The following is a 7,625-nucleotide window of genomic DNA, read 5'->3' as shown; positions in this document are numbered from 1 at the left end:
TTGTCTTTTGTATATAATTGCCTTCCTGTCTTCATCCTTGTATATATGGAATTAAAACAGAATCTGAATTTTGGGGGAGATCTAGTAACCTCTTTCCAGATTGGGTTTTTGCTTTCCCTGCACTTTTTGGCAGCAAAAAGTATTTTGATTTCATGCAAGTGTATGTGGTTCTGCTCTCTGGTATAGGCACCAGCTCTGCTTACCATCCCAGATTATCATTCACCTTACCAATAATCAACACAATGGGCAAGATTTTCTAAGCCAATTACTCTAAATTGGTATTTGTGCGATTTCTTTCTGATAGTAGAAATGCACCTAATAACATTCCCAACCCACAAATAAATAAGACATTTAGTTTAAGGGCTTGTTATGAGTCTAAAATAGTTTATTATTTGTTTAATTAATGCAAATTATGTTTGTTTTTTTACCGTCAGACAAAAAATGCGCTATTTTTGATTTGGAGTAAATAGCTTTTGAGAGTTTAGCCCAAGCTTTTCTTTTAGCAATCCTGTAAAACTGTTTGTTTGGAGTCTTGTTAAATACCTCCTAAGAGTTCTCAGTGCAGTGTAGGACTATTTTTTATTATTTTTATTTTTTATTAGAATGTATTTCTTACTTAACTATAGTTATTTTGTTATATAAATTGTTAATAATGTGCAATAATATATTTTACATATTTGGCATATTTACTGCCATTATACATTCCCTGGGATGAGTTTTTTTCCTAAACCATTATTTTTACATAGTGTCTTCAACACATAAAATACCTTTGTATCTTTTTTTGTTACCATTTTTATTGTTTTGTTGTTCTTTTTTGTAAAAACAACCCCAAAGGTTGTAAATCTGTGATGTCTGCAAGTCATATTTATGGATCCTCAGCCTGTTGCAGCTATGATTAAGTACCTACTGAGCAGCATAATTCATGTTTCAATATTTTAATTTAAAACTGTTATTAACAGAAGGGTCCATTAATATCAATATCCAGGATATGACACACATCTTTCTCCTAAGTCAGTTTGGCAAAGTGTCTAGATATAAGAATGTATTTGGAGGATGTATGTGTGTGTGTGTGTGTGTGTGTGTGTGTCTATATATATATATATATATATATATATATATATATATACATCTGTACAGTCTTGGGGGTGGGTTTTGTCTACTTTTTTAAATAAAACTGTTATTTTATTTTTTGTAAAAAAAAATGTTTTTAAGTGGAAATAAATTTGCAAGTTAAAACCCAAGACAGTTAGTTGTGATTTAGTCATTGGTAACTCAAGTTGGATTCTGTTTTAGTAGATGTATCTATAAAGTGATAACATCAGTGTTTTCCTATACTAGTTATAAACATTTTGTGTATCTACTAAAGAACATAAGTTTGGGAACGAGAAAAGGCCCAAGGCTTGTCCCACACATCTTTCTCCCCTATTTAAAAGCACAGAAACTAGTCTTTTAAATGTTCCCAGCGTTTTACATCCATGTAGGCTAGTCCATGCATTTATAACTGTGTAAAAAGTGCTTCCTACCTTCTGTTCTAAACTTACTTTTACTCAGCTTCCATCAGACTAAACAAGATCTCTTACTTACTTTTACTCGGCTTAAATCAGACTAAAGATCCCGATTGCAGTGTACCAAATCAGATTCGTGATGAGCCTGTTCAAGTGGATTAATTTAGTACTGTGAAGGATTAGACTAATTTAGTAGGCTTGCTTGTCCTAAGCATTTACTGCTTATTTTTTTTGTAGAGACAGCTGCATTTTTTCTCTAAAATGACAAATATAAATCTGAAAACTTTATTCTGTACATTTCTTATGTGTGTCCCGTTCGGGCAGTCAGATCCGTGAGAATACAGTCTCGCACAATATATATAGGCCCTACATTTTAAATAAACGTTTTAATCACGTACCTTTTGATACCGTTTTCTACGGAAGTGTCCCAGCGCCAATTAAGGAAAAAAAAAAAAAAAAGTATCTCCTATGTTGGACTTTACATCTCCTTCATAGGACTTTACATCTCCTATGTTGGACTTTACATCACCTACGTTGGACTTTACATCTCCTACGTTGGACTTTACATCTCCTTCGTTGGACTTTACATCTCCTTCATAGGACTTTACATCTCCTTCATAGGACTTTACATCTCCTACGTTGGACTTTACATCTCCTACGTTGGACTTTACATCTCCTTCATAGGACTTTACATCTCCTACGTTGGACTTTACATCTCCTACGTTGGACTTTACATCTCCTACGTTGGACTTTACATCTCCTACGTTGGACTTTACATCTCCTTCATAGGACTTTACATCTCCTACGTTGGACTTTACATCTCCTACGTTGGACTTTACATCTCCTTCGTTGGACTTTACATCTCCTTCATAGGACTTTACATCTCCTTCATAGGACTTTACATCTCCTACGTTGGACTTTACATCTCCTACGTTGGACTTTACATCTCCTACGTTGGACTTTACATCTCCTACGTTGGACTTTACATCTCCTACGTTGGACTTTTTTTTCTTACATAGGAGATGCAAAGTCCTACATAGGAGATTTTTTTTAAACGGCAGTAAGACGCTTCCGTAGTTTTCAGTTTACCGTAATACAATTATTATTATTATTTTGTTTACTTGGCAGACGCCTTTATCCAAGGCGACTTACAGAGACTAAGGTGTGTGAACTATGCATCCGCTGCAGAGTCACTTACAATTACGTCTCACCCGAAAGACGGAGCACAAGGAGGTTAAGTGACTTGCTTAGGGTCACACAATGAGTCAGTGGCTGAGGTGGGATTTGAACCGGGGACCTCCTGGTTACAAGCCCTTTTCTTTAACCACTGGACAACACAGCCTCCTATTCAGTTAATATGCTTTAACTATAAACAACTAATCGTTCATTATCACGCAATTAAACTGTTCTGTGCCTATGCAGCAGTGTCGGCAACTTAACTACAAGTACAGTCAGATCTGCCAGTTTTAAATGTGCATGAAAGACATGACCTTTATTTTTACTTTTATATGTTTGATGTAATAAAAATGCATCTTTCTTTTTGTACAGGGATCCCTATATATATTTATCTGACACTGAATTCCACATATTAGATTAGTAAAGAAGGGTTTATACAGCTATAATTTTAGGATTGAGATAAATATATATATATATATATATATATATATAAACAGTAGTACAATGTTTCATGGTAGATTTCGAAATGTCACTTTTTTCAATTTGTCAGTTTTTTATTAAGTATATGGAAAACTACAAAACAGTATGTAATTTAATATATTAACTAAACATTATTCAGTAGATTTCATTCGACTTTATGAAGCAAAATCTGTTATTTCTATAGGTTAAATCAAAACTTTTGGTCACAGCAGTATAGATTAGTCTTCTTTATCGGTCTAACTTATTCCACTTGTTCTGATCTGTTAAACCAATTACTGGGATCATCTGTTTGGTACGCTGCAATCAGGAGTAAGAGTACAGATTTGCAGGATTTTCTAGTCCACATTTTAGTCCACGTGATGTGACTGAATCACTGGTATGCCGCAATTGACTCGTAGTGTTGGGTTAACTATCTATACCATTTATGATATTAAAGACTTCAATCAAGGCTGAAGAGATTTCATTCTTTTAACCTGTCTTCATTAAGTCCTGGGATCAGCCTAGTTGCCATTCTCTGTTCCCCCTTTTACTTTTCCCTCTAACTACTGTCCACGCCCTGTCTGGTCCACCCACCTCCCTCAATGTATTTAGTGGGGCCACATGCAACTCCATCTGGGAGTCTACAAGCTCCTCCACCTTACAAAGGAAGAAGCTTGAACATCTACTGGTGAACAGCCATTATGAAGGTCACTGCTTTTAAGCAAGTGCAAAGGCAAAAAAAACAACAGTATAAAATTACCATGAAACAACTTTGTTTCAACTAGGAACAGTTGTTATCGCTCTAAGCAGTTCCAATTTGAAAATGTGCCTTTGCCCTTTTTTTTTCTTTCTCTTAAATAGAGCCCTGTATGACCTAATATTATATTGATATTATTATTTTCAAAAGATCCATCATGGAGTTAAATGATTTACTTTACTGGGTCCTCGAAATACAGTGCCGCTGTGTGAGTTTTCTTCAATGTTTATGCTAATGCAAAAACAACACTGGAATAAATTGGCGATGAGTTCACATTATGTAAATAAAGTATATCAAAAAGGGCCAATAAAAACATAAAAATGGCCAATTTAAACAACTTCGGTTAACCACCTCCCTTTATGAAAACTTGTATACAGTATGATCACTTTACGAAGCTATCTGGTGTATGGCGCTTATTATCTCATGACTTACTGTAGGTCGTCTGTCTGTTTTTTTTAAATGTGATGGGAGTTTAAAGTGTGACCCAAACAGCCCTTCGAATCCACTCCTCAACTTCTAAACACATTTGCGTTATTATCAGGAAACCGGCCACAGCAAAGCCAGGGCTGCTGTGAATCATATCTAGCTGGCTTAAAATAGACAATCTAAACAAGAACATCCTCTGAGACACTGTTAATTTAAGTTCAACATGAAACAGCTGCAGTTGGCGTCACTGTGAGTCAGTGTCCCCTTGTGCACTTCCTCATGTGCACCCCAGAAGAGCTTCCATCCTTGCTCCAGTCCTGAAGCTGCACGTTTACAGCCAGCTGTCTCGGGCGCCACACATGTATTAGCACAGGGGGCAGTATTCAGCACAGGCTAACCACCTGCGCTGAGAGTAAAAAAAGCATTGATAGAGGTCACCACCAGGGGTGCTAGTTTCCATGGTAAAAATCAAACAGTATATAAAGAATAACGAAACACGCAATTGATGGCTGAATGTAACTTGTGTTTAAACTAATATACTGTTTTCTTTAGATGTGTTAATTTATTGGCTTTGTTAATTGGGATAAGACAATAGAGATACAACATCTCATTAATAAAGTCTTCCCGGGGGCAGAAAGCTACATTGATTTACATAAAATATACATTTTCAAATATTACAGTATCCTCCTTTGTATAACTGTGTTTTTCAGCATCATTCTGGATAATTAATAGTACACATCACATGGTTTAAAACCCTACAGTACAATTGTACTGTAATTTTGCCTTATGGTGCCATGCGTAAACCATTCAAGCTTCACTCTCGTGGTTAGTGTCACCAAAACGTCTTGATAAAATAACAGCCTTATGATGTGCAGCTTTATTGCTTATTTTAGCTCCATGGTAGATGATCATAATTCAGCAAGAATGTGGATTTCCTGTTATATGCAGGACATTGCTTTCCTACATGGAGTTGAATTGTTTCACTAAAGCAGGTACTCAGTTCAGGAATCAAAGGATCAATTCAGGAATTTAAGACATAATTGAAACAAACTAGATTGCCCCCGGGGTGAGAATTGAGTACCACTGCCCTACTAATAAGAAAGGACCAGGTTTAGTCAAAGGAGAAAATCCAATCAATGGATTTGTCACCAAACCTATAGTCAGGGGTGAAATTCTCAACAAACAAGCGCAGGTACTCATATGCACAGCCGGGTGTAAACATTTTAAAAAAAGACAATTTCAGTGCCAATGAATAAATACTTTTAGAATGTATACATATCGGTACACGATATATTTATGAATACAAAATAAGCCTTAAAAAATAGCTGATCAATTATAATCAATTCACCATAAATACGGAAGCTGAAAATACTGAAAGTGTTGTATCCTCTGCACGTATCACTCAGTCTACTGTAATATAACACTTAAGTTAAACCTTAAATAACAAGCATTGAGAAATACTACACTATGTGGTAACTGCTGTAGAGAGGGAGTTTTGTTTCAAAATATCCTAAAAAATGGATGTTATAAAAAAATGGTATAAAAAAAAAAACTGCTATGAAAAAATTATACATAAAGGTCTAAGTAAAACAATGCACAATAGGGGCTAAAATACCCCTCCATTTTTATGTAACAGGCACTACTACCACTAATGATGTACTTGACTTGGCCATTTTAATCTCCATAGTATTCTCTGAAATCATCCCCATACTTTCCAGATCCTGAGTACTCATCTACAACAGGACCTGGCCATGCTACAATAATAGCCTTGGATTAGAACATATATTTTTACGAATTACTTATCCTACAATAATATATTCTCTGTGTTTCTCTGTTGTGTTTCTGTGTAGATTAATTACCATGATCTATTTCATAAAAATATTTTCCAGGCAGAAAGAGTATAAAAGTAGACTTTAAAAAAAAAAAAAAGTATCCCTGGTTTCTACACAATAAACAAAGTGGCAAAAGACACATTTTTCATAAAGTAATATCATTACTGTGGTTTATGTATGCCTTTTTTTTGTTTGTTTTTGATGTACATAGAAGTGAAAACTTAAATTTAATGTTTAACTTAAATAAACTGTTACAGTTCAAAATGTTTCAGAAAATGGAGCATTGTGCAAAGAAAAAACACCTCACCTTTTTGTTTTTTGTTTATTACAGTCCTCATAACAGAAAATACTAGGATCACAACAAAACAAAACGTTGATCACTATACTTAACAAGTACCTTGCAAGTTGGTCCTGTGTTTGAAAAGCGTGAAGCACACCTACATCTGTATCCCGATTCTGACTCGCTTGGTAAATCTGAAGCAGCACTTTGTTGATCCTGCTTTTTTAATGTTAATCCCTACTGTCCCACACATCATTTGCCATTTTAGAAACTTTCATGCAATGGCTATGATAATTATTTCTAATATTTATGAACTATGTAATTTACGGAGAACACTGAAGTGGCTTTTTGCCTTCAGATTCATGTGCAGCAATGTTCGTTTCAAATATTTCAGATAGTTTCTCCGCCACACTAAAGAAAATAATTATTACTTCATAATAATGATAATTACTCCACACCGCTATTTTCACGTTGCACTGCTAAGGTCTTCTCTAGCTGATCAACGAATGAGCGCCGACACAAAGTGAAATGAGTGGAGATTTGTGACTCATGCCAAAATGAAATCTGATCAGAATGAGTACCGGCAGAATTTCACCCCTGCCCATAGTCATAGATAAGAGACTTGAAAACATGAGACGTGAGGAGGACTTGCATGGATACAACAAGTGATGAACCTAATGATCATTGTGAACCCGGTCAGACAAGCCAGCGTAAGAGAGAAAAGAACCTCAGCGGACACAAGCCTGGAGTTAAATGGCCAAGAGCTTGTGAGAAAACTGAGTGGGACACAGTAAACATGGATCTCTGTTTTGCGTTGGAAAGGTTAAGTGGAACAGTTGAAAAGAAGCTGGATAAATTTGGGGACATCCTCTACGCATATGGAAACTATTCCTGGAAAGTCTAGACGGCAGCAGGAGATTGAACATTTAATTAGAGAAGGGAGGCAGCTAAGGAAGCAATGGAGAAGAGCTCAGAAGGAGGCACTCAATCTGTTACAAAGGATCATAAAAGATAAGCTTGCAACATTGCGCAGAGCTGAGCGCCTACGGAAACGCTGCAAAAAGAAGGAGCGTGCGAGAACTAACTTTTATAAAGACCCATTCAAATTTGTAAAGAAGTTATTCACCAGTGAGAAAAATGGTACACTAAAAGCACCTAAGGCTGAGCTGGAGAGATATTTTGAGGAAACA

This window comes from Acipenser ruthenus, chromosome 4 (assembly GCF_902713425.1).
Source record: "Acipenser ruthenus chromosome 4, fAciRut3.2 maternal haplotype, whole genome shotgun sequence".
In the NCBI taxonomy this organism is placed as follows: domain Eukaryota; kingdom Metazoa; phylum Chordata; class Actinopteri; order Acipenseriformes; family Acipenseridae; genus Acipenser; species Acipenser ruthenus.
Note: the sequence above shows the minus strand (reverse complement) of the source record.